Raw genomic sequence first — 19,969 nt, 5'->3', positions numbered from 1 at the left:
TAAGTTGGTCTTAGAGGTACTGGCACTTCTGTGCTACCCAATGCCTGAGTACTGGTGCAGCGACAAGAATATCAGACATCCATGAAGCACAGAGTTAGTGAACTCATTCCATCTGTAGCTTTGTACTGTTTCTCTGTGATGTCCCTGCAGTCTCCAGGAAAATGTTTGTGCTTGTAGCATCCTAGCTGCTTATGGCTAACCTACCTGTAAAGGAAACATCATGAAAGTTTATCTCTTCCTACCACAGTTATATGTGCCAGTTCACAACTCCTTCATGTTGGTATGCATCCAGTAGAGAGGAGTCCCTTGCAAGCATTGCTGCTTGCTGATGAGAGAAAAACATCACTGACAGATTTATGATAGAAACCAAAAAGCATATTGATTGCTCTCCCTCTTCTCGCGTACACAGAGCGTCCCCACAGAGCATGAAATCCAACCAAGTATATTCACAGGAACACCTCTGCACTTAAATGCTCTGCTGAGCCTGAGCATTGACAAATGTCTTCAGACTCCCTGTACCTGCCTCCCAAGTGCATCCATTTTCTTTCAAGGATGCAGATGCAATAAAAGCCAGATCTGTCTTGTCCCAGTGTGACTCAGGTGCCTTAGCCTTAGTAATGCTAAGAGCTATGTACAACTCCTTAACCTTTTCCCTAAGCCACTGAGGCAGCATTTCCAGAAGCTGTGTCAATATTTTTCCGTTCTCAGCCTACTGTACTCTTACTGTTGCTTTCATAGTCTTGTCTTTGCAAATTCTGAAAGTCATATAATAGGTTCTCATTCACAAATAACACGGGCACCGCTGGCATGGAAATCAACTCTCATTGCCCCTTTTCTTTCATTCCATTTTGAAGATTTTGCTTTATATTGTACAAATCCAATGCATAGTGTGCAGTGAAGCAGTTCATAGTCACAATAATCCTCAGCACACATTAACCAATAATTGATGTGTGCCAACATGTAACAACCAGACCATGAGCCACTTATGCTCATTTGACACCAGAGCGTAGAAACAAAGAACTAAGTAGACCCAAGACATGAGATATTTCATCTGGATATGTGCTGCACAGTCTCTTCTACACATACAATTGCTGCACACCAATGCAGAGACAAAGTTTAAGGCATAAAACTGGGCTGAAACCACAGCGAGGACTCTCTCAGCATGGGTGCAGTACCAGGAATAATGGAAAGTCCTTAATACAGCAGCAGTATTTCTGGAAATCACAGTACTGATCTGTTATATACATTTGAAATAGGTCATTAATCATCCTACCTACAGGCTTTTGTTTTTTTCCTCAAATGCTCTTTTAATATAATATAGATGTAAATGAAGAAGACACTGTTGGCCTGAAAGACTTGGTGTTTCAATGCTTCTGCAATTCCGCTTCCTCGAGAGAAAGAGTACTGCTTCCTCTGCTGCTTTAGAAAAAGTTAATGCTGTGGTCACAAAATCTTACTGTATGGTTCAGCAGTCACAGAGGAATCAGATACTAGCAAAGGCAGAAAATACCAGCTGAAATACAAAGCACTTCCACTTGAAAGTCTCAGCTTAATTTAGCAGCTCTAGAAGTAGCCAGTCACATATACAGGCACTCTTAGGTTTTCTGTGTGGTTTCTCTGAGGAATAGCTGAGGCCAGATACTTCTGCATGTAAATGAAGCATGCTTCTTTTAAGATACCTATAGAAGAGAGGCAATTTTCAGTTAGATTTCTGTAAAACCCTTCTCTGTTGGAAATGCCATATTGTAATGCATCCTTCTCTGCCCCCTGCAGCATTTCATAAACCCTTCTCTGCAGGAAACTGTATGTTTCAGCTGTCATTTTCCAAAGCTTCTCAATTGCTTTAAATTTTAACTCAATCATGATATGTTCAGTCTAAACTTAATTTCTTTCAATGAAGCATGTTTTCCTATTCTCAGAGTTAAAAAAAAAATAGGATTTCTAAATATCATGCTTCATCAATGAGAGAAATAACTTTATAACATAACATTATAACTACGATAATGGCAATAGTATGAAAGTCATTGTATCACTTGATTTCCTAAAATGGTAGAAAGACAAACCCAATAACATGATGTAGAAGAGAGTTTTACAGAAAAACTACTCCCCAGACTGTTCACAGTACCTTCTATTGCTCACCAACATAGTAAAACTTGACATCACCAGCACTGTTGACAATAACAAAAGCTCAGGCATACACCTACCACACATTTTAAATTATGCACCCATTGTTTCAAACAGGCCTCTGTTCAGGAAAATAGCTGATACATATAAAACTACCTGCACAAACATATAAAACATATAAAAAAGCTGCACAAACACAGCTTTAGAATTGTCATTTTTTTCTAGAAATTATATTTAAGCAACATAATTATTTGTTTCTTTTATAGGAGAAGGAAAAAAAAATGTTTTCAGGACGCTGAAGTCTTCAAAACCTATTGTCTAAGTAGGAGTCTGTACTTAATATCGCACACTATATATGTCAGAGAGAAACATAAGCTGCTGCATTTCCATACTTAAGGATCAATCTCCCCCCTTCTTTGCCTTGGATGTAGCCTTTTCCTATTCAAAGAATATTTAAGGAATGCACCACTTTGAAATTGATTTTGGTCCTGAACACACAGATTAAGAATATGGAGGAAATATCTTTGCTCCCTCAAATAAAGAATAACATGCAGAAGACACCAATGCTTACATTTCCTGGGCAGGTTGTTCTCTTCTGGGGCTAGAAAAGCACTGGCAGATAGCAGGAGCAGTGACCTGGATGTGTCAGTCTTAGGGCTGCTTCATCTGCTTCAGTCTGAATGTGTCCGCACTACAAATGTAAACCTTCTGCCTGACAGCAGGAGAAAGAACTGTGCTGTAAGACCCTGGTGCTGCCTGGCAGGCACAAAACTCCCAGTAAGAGATCCTGCTTAAGGCTGTGGTCTCAAAGGAGTGACATTATCCTTCTCTCTTGCATGTTCTTCCTCTGAAAGGAAAAGTAAACCAACAAAAACTTTTCAGAAAAGAATTGGTTAAGGCTGTGATTCTGTGAGGGGGATGCTGACCAGTGATAGGAGAAGAGGGAATGGCATCAAGTTGCACCAGAGGAGGTTCAGGTTGGATATTAGGAAACATTTCTAATAAATGTGGTGATGCATTGAAACAGGTTGCCCTGGGAGGCAGTGGAGTCACAGTCATAGAATCATAGAATGGCTTCTGTTGGAAGGGACTTCAAGGATCATCAAGCTTCAACACCCATACCTTGTTGGCCCCGTGCAGAGCTGCTAATCTTCATATCTGATACTAGACGAGCCTGCCCAGGGCCCCATCCACCCTGGCCTTGAATACCACTAGGGATGTGGCATCCACAACCAACATTCCCTAGAGAAACTGAAGAAACCTGTAGATCTGGTATTTCGGGATATGGTTAGTAGGCATGCTGGGGATGGGCTGGTGGTTGGACTACATGATCTTGAGGTATTTTCTAACTTTGATGATTCTATGACTGTTTATGAATGGAATAGACACAACCAGCTCACCTCCATGTCTAGTACACAGCCATCATTTGGCAATGGTTTTGGATTTAATTAGCTCCTAACTGGTAACTTAGCACCTTCATATGTTTCTCTTGATATGACATCTCAATTCCTTTATCAGATGAACCTCCCTAGCACCAAAATGCAATTTGATTTTTAAAATTTCTTTCCCATTTCTGTACTGTGGTCTGAAATGTTATTCATCAGCTTTTCACTGTTTCACCTTCATTCCATAAATCAAATAGGAGGATATAAAAAATATCCATCTCACTGGTTATGCTCTGACTGGGCAATGATCCTTACCTATACAGAGGTGATGGATTATTGCACTTTTGATTAAATGATGGTTGTAGTGAGACAGCATGGCATGCTATACTTCCTCCAATGCAGCACACTGAGAGATGTGACTGCTTTTTTATGTCAGGCTATTCTAAGGGCCTTGAACCTCATTTTAAAAGCAAGCCAGTTACTGAAAAATGAAAAGAAAAAAGCTTCTAGCATCCTGCCAAAAATATCAACATATCTTTCATAACAATGCATGAGTGGAGAGTAGAGAAAACCCTTTGCTAGAACTTGGCTTTCAATGAAAATCAAGAAGCCATATTCTCTTGGTCTCCTTTTTCTTTACCTCTCTTTACTTCTTTTTTGTGCCTTTCCACAATCTGTGCATATTTAACCAAGTGACCTTCCACATAACCAGTCTGCATGAATGTCTGTTAAGCAGCCTGTGGTGCAATTTCACCTGTATTTTCAAGGTCTTCTAACCTGTCTTTGTGCAAATCATTCTCAAATTCAACAAACTCAGAGGACATCATTACAAAGGAGTGCTATAGCAATTGACCTCAGAACATCAGTTATTTTTGTTTCACATGTAGATAAGAGTTTACTCCCCATCTCCATTCTTAGCACACTTACTTAATTTTCTCATGGAAACCAGCCAACTGTAAAATCAAATTATTTAAAGAAGATTATAGGATAATGAGCTAGTCAGCATTAGTATAATAATCATAGCAATGTGCAGAACACTGAGTATTCTGTTCTTTATTGTAGAAAATATGGCAATATGCTAGTACATAAATAGATGAGTTTTCTAGTGGCAAAAATAACTGATCTCTTATGTATTTCTCTCTCTTAAGTAATACATCCCCTTTTAAACCTAACTCTGTGAAAAAAAAAAGTTCTAACACTTGATTACATCAATAGGCATTGACTTACAGAACAAATTTTGAATTCATTCTGAGTCCAGTAAACACCCACATGAGGCAGTGGAAACAATTCCTACTGCTTTTTGTATTCTGTAGTTCAGTTACCTGTAGATTCCAGCTAACCTAGAGCTGGATCTTGGAGCAACACTCTAAAGAATGCCTATGCCACCAAAATCAGGATGAAACGAAAGGCTAAGTTTTTGAATTCATTTTCAATGAGATGTGAAAGACATATCCTTCTGGAGTCCAGAAGCTATGGCAGAAGGGCTGTCTTCAAGCTGTGGGTGCCATATCAGTGGAATTCTCCAGAGAAAAATTATGTACTTTCCAAACATCAACATTTGTAGTACTAAACAGAGAGGTTGTACATTGCTACAGTTTGGGCTACACATAACATCCTCCTGTTTTCAGTTAATTGATCCCTGTGTCCACATAAATATGCCCAGTTTGATGTGCTCTCCATCTTTTGACAATGTTTCACTGGGTTAATTTTATTTATTTTGAACAGAACACTGCAACAAATGTTAGATTTAATTTTTTTTCCTACAGTGTGCATTAAGGATTCAGAGAAAGTTACTGAATAACTATCTTTCCATTAGTCATAGATTTAATGAACATTCATTAGTATTTCTGATACGTTTAAATTAGAAAGCCTCCTCTCCACAGTATAATACTGACTTTCCCAGTATATAATATATTCAGAAGCTGCATTAGCATTATCAGAGAAATCTCACAAACTTCACTGCAACTAAGGCTCAAGATTAAAGTTTTCCTGAGAGGAACACCTTCTTCATGCTCACAACTTTTATTTGCTAATCCCACAGATGAAAAGATATATACATCACTATCTAATCGTAATGTATTGATCTACACAGCTTCCTCTCTTAGGAAAATATGAAGAACCTGAGAAACATCTTGAGAAACATTTAACCTGATACATTTTTCGTAAAAATGGAGAGTATGTGATCTGATCCTCTTTATCCCTTACTGAAAATACTTTATAAATATGAATATGTTATTGCATATACATTTATGCATCCTTTTTATGTATACAAACTGGAACAGGTTGCCCAAGGGGGCTGTGGAGGCCACGTCCCTGGAAGCATTCAAAGCCAGGCTGGATGTGGTTCTGGGCAGCCTGGTCTGGTGGTTGGTGACCCTGCACATAGCACAGGGGTTGAAACTGGATGGTCATTATGGTCCTTTTCAACCCAAGCCATCCTATGATATGCTGTATGTATATGTACATACATTCATTTTCCACATCTTTCCTCAACTGACTCATTGACGTACCTGGAATTTTCTTTTATATGTTTCACAAGCTTTAACTATATTGAGTAATTTCCCTATCTTTCATCTCAGTACTTCTAAAAGGTACTGAATGGCCCACAACAATACTATAAGAAGTAATGATACTGAAATAGATTGAACAGTGTCTTCACCATTAGCTCTTGTCATGTCAGGATACTGGTCTCCTCTCCCCTATTTTTTTGCTGCAGGCAAAACACAAAGATGTCATGCACTTCATTTTATAATTTTTATAGAAAATACATTAAAATAAAATAGGACTGGATACAGTTTAAGAGCAACATGTTAACTACATAAACCTATCAGAAGCATCATTACTGCTGCATAACACAAAGTGATTAGAGCATGAGAGATGGTTAGAGCCAATTTTTAATAACATGCTGTGATTCATTCAAGTAAAGATGTAAAATACATTCTCTGGACAGTCAGTAAGTAGAGCTAGACAGAGTACCACACAAAGCTAATTTCTAAATAGAATTTTAAGTAATCACTGTCTATTATTTTGCCAGCCACGGACTCTAATGTCTTTGGGGCCTGTCTGGGACATTTAGAGGGATCAATCAAAAGCCGCTCATTAAAAATTATCTACCTTGTATTTACAAATAAAATTTAAATAGATGATTCACAAATCACAAAAGAACAGTAAATATCAGAAATTATCAAAAAATTTGCTCATGCCAGATCTTCCCAAATAACAGACTTGTTTTTTCTTGCCCTCACATGCTTTCTTTTTGTTGTTTTGAAGGCAATATTCTCATGTTTGACCTCCAAACAAATGCCAAATAAGCCAATCAGGAAACCCTACTGGCAGGAAACATCAACCCATCAAATATGAATCAGTTCAATTTTTAAGTCAGCAAATAGGTTTCCTGTGATTTCAGAAGGAATTCAGTTAGTCCAAGAGGTTGCTCTTTCCATGTGATACTTCCCTTATACACTTGCAGTTGCATAGAAGCTAAATCCTATCTGTCCTCACCAGGTATCCAAATCCATCCTAAATTTTGATAAGCATTCCTGAAATAATTCAGTGATTCATTTTTCCAAGTCAGCAGCAAAAATGTAATGCAAAGAAATTACATATATTTTTTACTGTGACATAGAAAAAGAGACCATCTACTTGAAAATTCTTCAAGGAAAAAAAAGTGTCTCCAGAAATACAGATAAAAGAACCCATTCCATGATGTACAGTTTAATAAAGCTTTACTATAATCCCAACTATGTAATTCAATGAACTGGAAATATAAAAGATCAAAAATATTACCCAGATCTGTAACTCAGATGTACACAGATGTTTCCATTAAAACTCCTTAGTCCAGTGCTAAGAATTATACTGGTGCTGAGAAATTAAAATGGTGTATTTAAGTAGGACACCCTTCCTGAAACAAATAACAGTAACACCCCAATGGGACTATGATGTGCTTTAATCCAGCAAGTCACTTAGCCCCACACAATTATTCATTCACCTGTTCATCTTTCCAATGGGATTAGGGAGAGAATTTGCAAAAAAAAGTAGAACTTCTGGATTGAGATAAAATTATTTACTGAGATAGAAAAAAGGAAAAGGATGCGCAGTGGTTAAGGACGCCACCTTGCAACGCTGGGGCCCGGAGTTCGAATCCCCCCTGTGGCACAAGTGATAGAAGTGCCGCTCTGCTACACAGAGGCTCGAATCCCGGGGGCTGGACTCGATGATCTCTAAGGTCCCTTCCAACCCGCACGAGACTATGATACTATGATATGATAAGAGTTATGATTATATATATGCATGCGTGCATGTGAATATATCACAAATGATGCACAAGCAATTCCTCATCACTCCCTGACTGATGCCCAGCCAACCCCCAGGCAGCAAAAGAGAGAGAACACCCATCCCAATAAAAGCTCCTTCCACAAGATGTCATGTGATATCCCTTTTGCAGTTTAAGTAATTGTCATAGTTCTGTTCCCTCCCAGCTCCTCAGACTCTGCTTAGCACACAACTATAACCGCCAGTATGTTATCAGAATTGTTTTTCTCCTAGAAAAACATGCTTCATATGAGACACTCCAAAGAAAGCAATTCTGTCCCACCTGAAAGTTAGACCATTGCAAAATTATCTATGTTAGGACTTAACAATATGCTACACCAACTAAAACTATATCTTTTCATTATTTTCCTATAAACTCTGTAGATTCTGTACTTGATTTTCAGCTTTGTTCCAGTGCTTGAAAATTTAAAAGAAAAAATTATCTTGAAATTGCTAATATCATCACAAGTGGGAAGACTCCCATCCCAAACATAGAGACAATGATGCTGATAATTTGCTATATCCATATCAGATTTCAGTATTTTTGTCTCATTGCTCCTAAAATGACATCACTTCATCATTTGAACAGAAATGCTGGAGAAGACATTACAAAAAAAAAAAAAAAAGTATCAAGTAGTTTACTCCATAATTATCTTCAAAGTTATTCACCATTTAGGAATTTGATCTGTGTCATATAACAGCCAAACACTGGCGTCAACTGCTGTTTGGAAACTTCATGTCAATGGACATTTGGCATCTTTATAGCAGGCTGATGATGTACTTGGTACCACTTTGCTTCCAATGACAAGCACAACCCATTTCTGAGTGCACTTGTGCCTGGAGTGTGCCTTGTTCCCAATAGATTACACGTCAAATGGTACAGGTATGCTACATCTGATTTTCAGTATTTGTTGTACACTATGTTTGTACCTTTCTTCCAGTGTCACAGTAACCAGATAAAAGCTGAGCAAGCTGACCTGATTTTTCTGCATGTGGAAGACTGGCCAAAAGTACTTCAGACTGCTTAATTTATTCCCCATGAGAACATGGAAATAGGTGCAGTGAACAGTAAATGTTACCAAGCTATCTCATTCTCTTCTTGTAAGCAACATAAGTAAAAAGAAAGAAAGGATTTATATTCCAGACCAACTAGGTAGAATGGAAAATCAAGACATTTCAGTTATCTGAAAACAGAAAATTTTGCAAACTCATTTAAAGATTAATGTATTTTTCTAAAGATATTAGTGCTCTAAGGGGTTAATGTTTAATGGTTTTAAACAGCCCCTTGTCCTGTTGCTGTCAACTCTTGTAAAAAGTTAACATCAACTTTTATCAAAAATTATGAACTTCCTTTAGATATTAGAAGGCTGCAACAAGGTCTCCCCACAGCCTTCTCTTTTCCAGTCTCAGAAATTAAATTTGTTTTGGTGAAAATAAAATGATGAACAATATCTATTTTGGAGAGAGCCCGATCTATTTTTCCACTTTATTATTATTATTACCATTATACCAAAACAGTTGCTTTTCCTCTAGCTACAGCCATATATTTTTAAATATAGACTGCTTAGAGCCAAAAAAATAAAAATAAAGCAATGTCAGAACAGCAAAGTCCATTCTCATCGTGTGGTTCAACATGCATCTCAGATAACAGGATTGCAATGACATGAATGAACAGCGAAAGACTTACAGAGAAAATGCTGACTAATTAGCAAAATGCAGGAAGGGGTGCAATGATGTCATTCTGAAAACAACTGGGAGAAAAATCTATTTAGAAAACATCTACACAGAAAGGGGGAATTATAGTAAATAAACTAGAGGAGTGAAAGTTGAGAGATTCACACTCACATTTAGCTTGGCTACAAACATCCTGAATAACACTGAACAACTCAAGTGGGTTGATATCTCTTAATTTGTGCATATTTGTGCATTAAATTCCACAGTTCCAACAAAATTAATCCTTTACGTGTCTAATGGTCATTGCATTTTGACATCTCAGATACACATTTACAAATCTAAATGCCTTTGCTTGAAAACAACTGGAATCTTGGTGTCTCAGCTTTCATGCTGATTGTGTAGTAGATGTTAAAAGATCTGTTGCAGTGGCTGAATAACTGATGGATTAACAATGATAATGATAGCAATGATGACTAAAAGATGAAAGCCCTAAAATGAAGTAATGTGCCAAAACAGTCTTATGGCAGACATCATGCTGAGGCCCTGAGGAAAGATCATTCCGTTTTAACACAGCATTAATGTGACCATTAGAATGATCATTTAAATTGTTTGCAATACAATAACTTCTGCTAAGAATATTTTAATATGGAAAAAACATACCAATGGATAGATTATTATTAGAAGAACAACTTCCATGTAGTCTTACTTGGATATTAATAAAATAGATGAACACACGTGCATATGTACAGTTTTACAAGTAGACACAAAACCAAGGCTAACCAATTACCTTGAGTTTATTTAAATATGGTTTATGACTTCGGTGGGACCTAGGCTTCATGCTGATGCCCTTGCACTGCACCCAATTCCTACACATTGAAAGAGTACGCACAACAAAAAGTGATATTATTGAGGCAACACATAAACATCCTCATACCATTCTTGCCTATGAAGCAACTATGCGGCCTCACCTGGGTTATTCATGATGTGCCTCCGCCATGTCCAATGACTACACAGCAAAAGTTGGGCTGTCCGGGCTTCAGGACCATTGTGATGGTGAACCTTTTGAATATCAAAAAAGAAAAGCATAAGCACAGCAGTGGCTTTGAAAATAAATTTCAGAGTAATTTCTCATGCTAGCTCTTACTTAAAGAGCTATTACAGGTTTTCCTGTTTCATCTTACTGCTGGTGCCTGAAGTTCAAACAACCTTTCTGACAGCAGCAAAGGTCACAAACTGAGTTGTACTTCCCAATAGGAGAGATGAAAAATAATATCATGCTAAAACTAAGTATCATTTCTTCTTTAATGTCAGGGTCTGATTTCGAAAAGAAAAAGTGTATGAAAAAGATAAAAAAAATAAAAAATCTGCCTTTCTGACAGAATCATGTGCAATAGTTTCTTCTATTTCACTGTTATTTGCTATAATTACATTTATTGAGCCTGTTTCTGACCACTTGCCTGCTTACACAATGCTGGAGACTATACTAACAGAATTACAGGCAGCTGCAGCCCTGCACTAAACAGAGGCTGCACACAGAGATAGGGGTGGAGCTCAATATGATGAAAATAAAAGTCACACTTGACAAAATCCCTTTGTTACCCAAAGCAATGTGAGCTAAATAGGAGCAGATTCGGGTATAGCCCAGCTATGCTCCAAAGCTAAGAGGAAGACACTGCAGAAGAAAGAAGGGTTGGAATAAACCACCAGTCCACACAAAACAAGGACAGTCCTGCCTGATCTGATGCTTTTTTTTTTTTCGCCCCCCCATTATCTTTTCAGAGATGCATTCATTGCAACTGCTTCTGCTCACTGAAGTCTCTATCAATCTTCTACTTGCAGGAACTGTTGCCTACCAAATTCATTCTGAGACAGTGCCAGGGATTGATGATATCACATCATACACATAATAAATAACAGGATTTCTACTAATTAGACCAAGAACTCAACTCATACTTTCTGAGTTTTGACACAAGATTTCATAGGATGCCTGAGTTAGGGCATGGCTGATACTACACTGATCAGGAACAGAAACCAACAGACCACCACAGAGATGTAAGATAACACTATAATATAGGTATACTGCTATCTGTGATTTAGAGAAACTACAGAGACACTCCCTATTAACCAGGCCACCATAGAAGCATCAGCAATCATGAACACAATTGGACTTAACCTACCTTTGCATGGCCGACCATTTGGTTTAGTCGCAGAATTCCAGTTAAGTAGAACTCTTCTGACCAGCTCATTCAGAAAACACTAGTGAAATCAAAATATCTCCTCTTTTCCATGAAAAGAAATACTATAGGAAAAAAATATGTTATCTTCAAACAATTTCCTACAAGTACTGCTATCTGCAAAAAGTAAATTGCTTGATTAGTTTCAAGTTTGAAAAAGCAGCCACTGGGTCATGCTGTCACTGTAGCAGATAACAGAACTGCTGTGCCTGAGAGCATCAGTGTTTGTGCATCACACAAAAATGAAGACAACAAAGCTAAGCAAAATTCTGCTTTCACTTACATGAAGGTACTAACAGATATAAAAACAAACAAAACACTGACATGAAAGAAGAACATAGATGTGCACCAGCAAGAGATTTCAGTGCTTGCTTTCTTAGAGTCCCGAGTCATATAGAAAGTATGGCAGAATTCATGCTTTTACATCTGCCTTCCTGCAATATGCTGCTAAGGCTCTCAGATTTGCTCCAGTAATTGCTGTTTCTTTCTCTTACCTGCATTTACTGACTCAGCAATATAAGCACTTTCAATCCCAGCACTTTTGGAAATCTTTCAGTCTTCTTTCTTAATAAGTCTGTCAGTTGATGCTTGGCCTTCCTGATCAAGCCAAACACTGCTTCTTCAGCCTGCATTTGGAGGCACCTGTTTTGATGCCTTTCTCTGCTTCTCCACTTCTAATTTCTTTTTGAGATCAGTACAATTTCCATGCTTATTTATCAGATGACTTATTTCAAAGTGTTGCTAATGCACCTACAGCCTCCTTTTGCTTCTATTTCTGCTTTGAAAACACTGCAGTTCTGGTAGACCATGTACATAATATTTTGTCTTTTCTCTAGAACAGGATTCTGTTGTCCTCATTCCTAAAGTAATTTGGGCATTCCATGCTGGCTGCATTCTTCTCCACAGATAACAGCTTCCCTTATTACTAGCTCTGTTTAGGAGTCCAGCAGATGAAATGAAATAAAATGCCACCCTCATTCCTTCTACGCAAATGCCTAACAATACTTCAAAGTGTTGTGAAACATTAATAGAGACTTAAAGATTTATCAGAAGAGAGCATAGGTCTTTGCCAAAGTACTTAATTAGAAGACATGATTTCCTCTGTACTAATGTATATTTATGTACCACTGAGTGGCACTAAATATGATTAACTTTATGAATGAATGTCAAAAAGACAACAGGTGAGTCTGTTCTCTGATCAGTGCAGGACATCTCCCTATAGCTCAGTCTCAAAACACCCACTACAAGTTTTTAAGCACTTCAGGAAGTACAAATTTTATCTGTTAACTTCTCAAAGCATCATCTTCAAGCAGTCATTGTTGATATAATACTATATTTTGTAGCTTACTCAAAATTATTTTGAAGTTCTGTTGGGTTTTCTTTAATGCTAAAATTGTTTATTTTCAGCGACAATGTTCTCCTCCATTCATTTAGACAATAAATTTTTGTTTATATGCTCCAGGTCGGTTAGCATCAATCAGAGAAACTCAAAAATAATAGAAAAGACATCTGTCTTGTGAATGCAGATAAACTTGTTCAAGCTAGTAAATAGGGGACAAGCATAGCTCAACCAGGCACTGCCAGATCTCAGCTCCTTCATTTGACTGTGGTAAGTTCTTTGACAGAATAAGATTCTTACTGACAAGTTTAAATTTAGTGCCTATTTCTTAAATCTTACTATGAGGGTATCTAAAATATAATTTCTTACATAAATCAGCTCTGCTTGTCCTTTTGACCTTTTTCTGCTATTGCTCTATAGACTTCAACTGCATCAACAGACCACTTCTGAGCCATGCAGTTGATGCTGGCTGAGCTGGGGCTTTGCTAGGATGTTTCAGTATTTACACCTCAGATTTTCCACTTCTTGTCCTTTTTAAGACTAAAGCATCATCTATGATGAAATTTAGTTTTACTTTAGCACACCTGCCTTCCAGGTACTGTTTAACTCTGCTTCCTGATAGTTCTTGGTGAGTATCATTTCCAAGAAGCATGTGCTTCCATTTATCACTTCTATTTCTGTACAAAGCTCTATGTAATTGCTCTAACTTGCTACATATTTCTGCATAAGGCATATCTGCAAACACATTTAACCCTTGAAGGATATGGCAAATAAACACGTCTACAAACAAGTATGTAGGAACATGCCAAACAAGTTCCTGTGTCACTAGTCAAGCTTTAAATAGCCCAAGATATTNCAGCATAGGCACAGTGGAAGGATACTTTAGCCACAAAATACCCATGTGCCTCTTGTCCTAAACAGAGTACACTGTTGCCTCGAGGCAACTTGTCCAATGTTTACTCAGAAAGCTCAAGATCCTGCTGCAGAGCCTTAGCCCAGTTCTAGCTCATGGCCATGAGAAATACTGAGGAAATATTTGCAGTCACTGAATAACATTTCACACAAACTCTTACTGCCATCTGCTTTATGTGGGTCTCGCTGAATTTCACAGGACAAAACAATTTATGGCAGTATGAATTGTAAAAATTTTTAGTTTGTGGTTTCATGTTGTATGAGAAATACAATAGAAAAACATCACCAGAGACTGCAGACAACTATAAAAAGCAATGCCATTCTAAATCAAAACTGACAAAGTAGCTGAAACTACGTGCCCTGCAGTGGAGTCCTCATAGCAACATATTTGGTAGATCTCACTGAGGTGGATGCCATCATCCACAAATCTGACCCAACAGACAATGGAGATGGCACTAAGTGGTAAACACGTCAACTTAAAATCCAAGAGTGAAACCATGTGAAGATAATGAATGCACTAAAAAGGCAAAGGTTATGGAACTGAGGGCAAAGCTTCATTTTAAAAGTTCCAGACAAAGAAAAGTGCATGAGGAAATGAGCAGCTGAAAAGATTTTTCACTTTAGGCCATGCTGGAACTCATGTTTTGCAGGAGGTCAGCACATCCATGTGAGCAATTGAAGCACTTTGCTGCTCATTGCAGGTTAAAGTCACAGACTGTAAAAGCATTTGATGCAAATGTCTGCACTTCAGAGTACTTTACACACTAAGTTTATCTATCTTAGTTTATCTCCCAGTAAAGCACTAGTTTTACCCTATTCTTAGCTAGGCCTTATTACTGAGTTTCAAAATACCTACTTTTTCTCCTGTCTGTCCTTCCCCCCTCTCCCAAAACCCCCCAGCAAAAGCCATCCTTGGCATAGTTACATCTGCTGAAGGCCCAATTGATTTGATGTCTCACAACAAGAAGCACATTCTACTAAAAGGTTTTTGTGGGGTACAGTTGTAATTATACAAAGGTGTACAGTTGTAATTATACAAAGGTAAAGTAAATGGATAGCCAGAGGTTATATAGGAAAGACTCACCAATGTTGAGGCTCACTGTAGAAACTCCACACAGAAGCAATCTCCAGAAAGAGATGCTACCTTAGCAGTGGTTAGCCCTTAAATGGGATCTAGGAGAGGTTAAGTCAGTCTCCACCCCCTTCCGGGAGCACAGCTGAATTACCTTCACCTGTGCTCCCACAGCTGACCCATCACTTGCCTCAGATGGTTAATCAGAGGTTCAGGCTGTGATTAACAGTTTCCATATACCTTTCTATGGAATAACTGCCTAAACTCCTTCACCACTAAAACTAATAAGAACACTGCTCCTCAAACTATTATGGGTACCTAATTGTAAACAGTAAAAGGTTCTTCACAGCACAATTCATGTCTCTGTTTCCGAAGTGAAAATAAAATGGGCAAAGTGTGTTAATCTTGTATAGAGCAGTGCCACACTAGCAACTCCATAGCAACCCTTTTCCTAGGTCCTGTATGGGGAAAAATGAATAGCTCAGCATGGATCTGTATGAAGGAGCAAGTTAGTCTCTGGATGGCTACTATATGTCAAAGCTTTTCAAAGGCAGCAGCTCTAAATGTGCAGTTGGAACAGTCCATTATTGCTTATATGTACTTTTACTGAACATTTACGGTTTGTGTTATGGAGGACATTAACTAATGTCATGCCAGTTTTGGTGTTAGAATTGAAAATTCTGTTATATATCAAACTAGCCTAGAAAAGACAGTTACTGGCTTCTCAAGGACAACTAATTACATAATACCAAGTAAAAGTCTGCCTTACAGTGGGAGTAGTTTCAGTCATACTGATGGCAAGGAACTGAGAACACGAAGAGAGAGAGACGCAGAAATCACAGCTCAGTTGATGCCAAGTAGATCTTCTGCACTTACCTCTGCAGAACATAAATTATTTTCCTGCAGAACTAACAATTTTAACTTGAAACTTGAGTAATTCTTGTGTTCGACACAATCTTCCCCAGGATGATATAAAACAGGTGGGCTTTCTAATTCTTGGTTAGGTTTGGACACAGGTTTGGACACCTCCATCTGTCTGCTTTAATCTCCCATCAAATCAGAGACAAACACACTTAACTGTTTCTCTTTATAGCTCATAATCTTTCAGCGCTGGGCAAATACAACTCTCCAAACTTGATTATAAAAAATAATCTATGAGTCCTGATCCTGTGAGGACATCTAGTGAGCAATTACACACCAAAACAAAACAGTAACTTCCTATAGCATATGTTAGGAGCACACACTCAAAGCTTTTAATGCAGACATATTATAATTACTGTTTGTATTGCAGTGTCTTCTACAGCCAGGCAGTAGTTGCAAAGGGTTCTATCTATATTTCCCTATTAATTGCATGTAAAAGAAAAAGCTATGGCCCAAAAGCTTACAGACTAATGGAGCTCACACACTTTTGCAAATACTTCTACTGCGTCCAAAATGATAACTTCACTCCATTTTAAATATCCTACACTAAGGACTGTTGGCTTCAGCTGGAGCAGGATCTTTCTGAAGGGGCTCTGCAGTGGCAGGTGGTGTTTGTGGCTACACATTTCTGAGGGCATGGCCCCCAGTTCTGCTCTACCATGGGTGCATCAAGCAACAGGAGTCCTCTACACAGACACAGCAGGGAGAAGAGGTGACATGGGGAAACAGGTCATATATGTTTCACACAGGCTACACAAAATTTCATAGAATAACAGAATGATTTGGGTTGGAAGGGACTTCACACAAGTTCCTGTTTATGGGGGGAAGGAAAATGCAAGGAACAGCAAAGCATGGTAGAAGAAAGGCTCACACACTCACATTGTCTTGTTTGGCTTGTTTTATTTTTCTCCTGAGTATATCAATTCTCCCAGTCACTGGCATGCTATAATTTGCTCATAGTATTTCAATATGATTGAAATTGCTATTAGACTAAAAAAGAAGTGAAAGAGTGGAAAAAAAATTCATTTAATCATTCTGATGGTTGTCCTCCTTTATCTAAAGTACGTGCCAAATTTTTATCAGCATGGAAATAAAGAAATGATTAACAATAGATAATTTTAACTAGAAAATATTCCATAGTAACTCAGTGAAATTTTAAAGGAAGGAAATCCACATTTCAAGGAATATCTGTTATAGTGCGTCTAATTATAACACCTGAAAATTTAGGAAAGGCTCTGCATAGACTGGAGATATGCCTCCCAATATCTAAGGGGGGCTATAAGTAAGAAGCAGACTCTTTAGAAGGATCTGTTGTGATAGGAAAAGGGGAAATTGTTTCAAGCTAAAAGAGGGGAGATTTAGACTGGGTATAAGGAAAAAGTCATTTTACAATTAGGTTAGCAAAGGGTATGGAACAGGTTGTCCGGAGAGGTGGTAGATGTTCCATTCCCAGAGACAGTCAAGGCCAGTCTGGACCAGTCTCTGAGCAATCTGATCTATTTGCGGATGTTCCTGTTCATTGCAGGGGATTTGGACTAGATGACCTTTAAGTGTTCCTTCCATCTCAAACGATCACATGATTCTATGATTCTAACTTGGAAGATTTAGAAGAATATCACATTCAGCTTCCAAAGACAAGATTTCCTCTTGTACAGCACATCACACAAATAATATTTATTGAATTGTACATTGTACTTCCTCAGAGTTCGTTTTGTTCCCTATAAAGGTAGTGACTCTCCCTTGGAAAGATTTAAATAAAAGACAGAGGCTATGAATCAGTAATGCCCTAAACACTGCTTATGGAAGATGTATTAAGCACTAAGACTGCCAATTTCCACCTAATTAGTGCACTAGTGGATTTCCCCAGATCCTCACTATTATGTAGGAAGCTGCCAGGTAATGCAACAAGCTTAATGAAAAATAGAAATTAAACCTGTGGAAGAATTTTAGCTGCATCTCATGGTATAAGCGTAGGGAATAAAAACAAAAACAAACAAACAAAAAAAACCTGAAAACCTTGTGAAAAGAAGAGCACAAGTAGATAAAAGCTTTGGTAAATTAATTAGTCCTGACTCATGCTAAGGCTTTGTATGCCTGCCCTTTTTGAGTCATCCAGGCAAATTTACACTTTCAAGAATCTTCCAGTCTACTCTGTGGCATCTCTGTCTTTCCACTGAAAATCACCCTCTTATCTTAGCAGAATTGTCAGAGATTGTACAAGTTAATTTCATGTATTTCAAAAAGTCGATTAGGTATTGTAAGAGAAATTCGTTTCTTTGTCTTTTGTGAAAGCCATTCATGGAATAAAGATTGAAGTGTGAATATGCAAACAAGCAAGACTTTAGAATGGGTATAGAAATTCTGAAAGCTTTTTTTTTTTTTTTTTTTTTTTTTCGTTAACACTTTTTATTAAGAAAGCTACAATTATCTTTATAACCTGTGACACTTTTGGTCATCATCTTCGACCTTTCTTTTAGCTTTTTTTTTTTTTTTTTTTCTGTTATATAGGTGTTGAATATTAAGTAGTTCTTACTGGAGTGATGGACAGAAAATATTCTCAGAAACTTCAGAAAGAAGACTCGATGCTTACCTGATTTGTAGAATTGTGTTAAACATCTGAGTGACAATTGCTATGTTATTTGGTCAGTTATTTTGCAAGCAACCTAAAATAGGTTATTAACTGTTATTAACTGTTTCTGCTCTAAGCCTTTTTCTTTTTTTTTTTTTTTAATTTATCTATAAACAATTTGTAGTTCCTTGATAAAACTAACACTTGGGAAATAAAAACATTTACAAAAATTGCTGAAGGGGTATCTTGGGCATGAATTTCCGTGCTAGTGGTTGTGAAGAGTGAAACCACCCAAAAATGGTAATATTATATTAACTACAAGCGAGTTGAAAAGCAAACAGTATGAATGGCAGAGACAAGGTCAAAAGTTCAAATAGATCTCCAGTACCCAACATCTGCACCCAGCTTACAGAAGAAAGTCAAATCACTGGCAGTCACCAAAGCACTGTTCATTCTGCCCCTCACAAAAACTACAGCACCCAAAAGGAATCTCCCAGCCATGATCTGTTACTCGGGACAAGAACAATACTCATAAAGACACTTCATTTGTTCTAAATGGCTTTGAAAACCTTACCCTGGACAATTGTTTAACAAAATGCATAAAATGCAAAGAGCAGCACATAAAAATGATAATGGCTTATTTTATTCTACAGGAAAGGTTAAAACATGACCTCTCATGTAGCATAACATCATCCTCAAAACTGTTATTTGATTAAAGGACTACTTAACATTGTCTGTGTCCAATTTAGCAGCAGAGCCAGAGCAGATCCCAGGAACTCTGTGCAGATCAGTACTCAGAGCTCTTGTAGTGCTGGGAAGTACAGTGTGGGAGGTCAGCATCAGGTGCTCAAGGTCAGCTTGGGGTTCAAAACCAGCCACATCACCACTCATAGTGGCTTTCAAAGCTTCTGGTTCTTCATGCTGCTTCTTCACAGGTCTCAGTCCAAGAGCTTACCAAAGCAAGTGGTAACCAGTATGTCTGTTTTTCCACATCTGGTGTCCTGCTATCATTTATTTTACTGTTTCCCCAGATTTCACTTCAGTTTAAAAAAAAAAGCCATGCATTTATCATTATGGTACTGAAGATAATTGGCTCCTTTTAACTCCTTTTAATACAATATCATTATCATAATAACACAATATCATTTAGTATCATAGGAATGCATTATTTCCATACTAGAAATCTTACTAAAGTATGGCACAAGAAAAACGAGGGGCAAACACTAACCTTCAGTGCAACCTACAGCATGAAATAACATGGTGATCTTGGCAACCATCATTTATGTTATAATGATCTTAGATTCTCATTAATTTAAACAAAAATAACATCCACTGAGGAAACAAAAGCTACACAAAATTTTTGAAGCTACCCTTCAAATTGCTCATTGCCAAGTCCTAATTAGCTCTTAATATTAACTGCAACTGAAA

At 37.7% G+C, this 19,969-nt stretch overlaps 1 long non-coding RNA gene across 2 annotated transcripts; it reads right to left on the bottom strand.

Moving 5' to 3' along the window:
• Nucleotides 1-808: 808 nt before the first annotated feature.
• Nucleotides 809-15,109, bottom strand: LOC107315061. 2 transcript variants are annotated; one of them, XR_001555778.2, is made up of 5 exons: nt 15,064-15,109; nt 11,672-11,793; nt 10,463-10,553; nt 2,696-2,971; nt 809-1,679 (listed from the first exon to the last, which is right to left on the bottom strand). It is a non-coding gene; the product is annotated as an uncharacterized LOC107315061 (long non-coding RNA). The 2 variants fall into 2 exon arrangements; XR_004307606.1 differs by lacking the exons at nt 809-1,679; nt 2,696-2,971 and adding an exon at nt 9,400-10,360.
• Between the last annotated feature and the right edge of the window lie 4,860 nt (nt 15,110-19,969).

The sequence above is a fragment of the Coturnix japonica genome, chromosome 5 (genome assembly GCF_001577835.2).
Source record: "Coturnix japonica isolate 7356 chromosome 5, Coturnix japonica 2.1, whole genome shotgun sequence".
In the NCBI taxonomy this organism is placed as follows: domain Eukaryota; kingdom Metazoa; phylum Chordata; class Aves; order Galliformes; family Phasianidae; genus Coturnix; species Coturnix japonica.
Note: the sequence above shows the minus strand (reverse complement) of the source record. Positions and strands in the feature narration are given on the sequence as shown.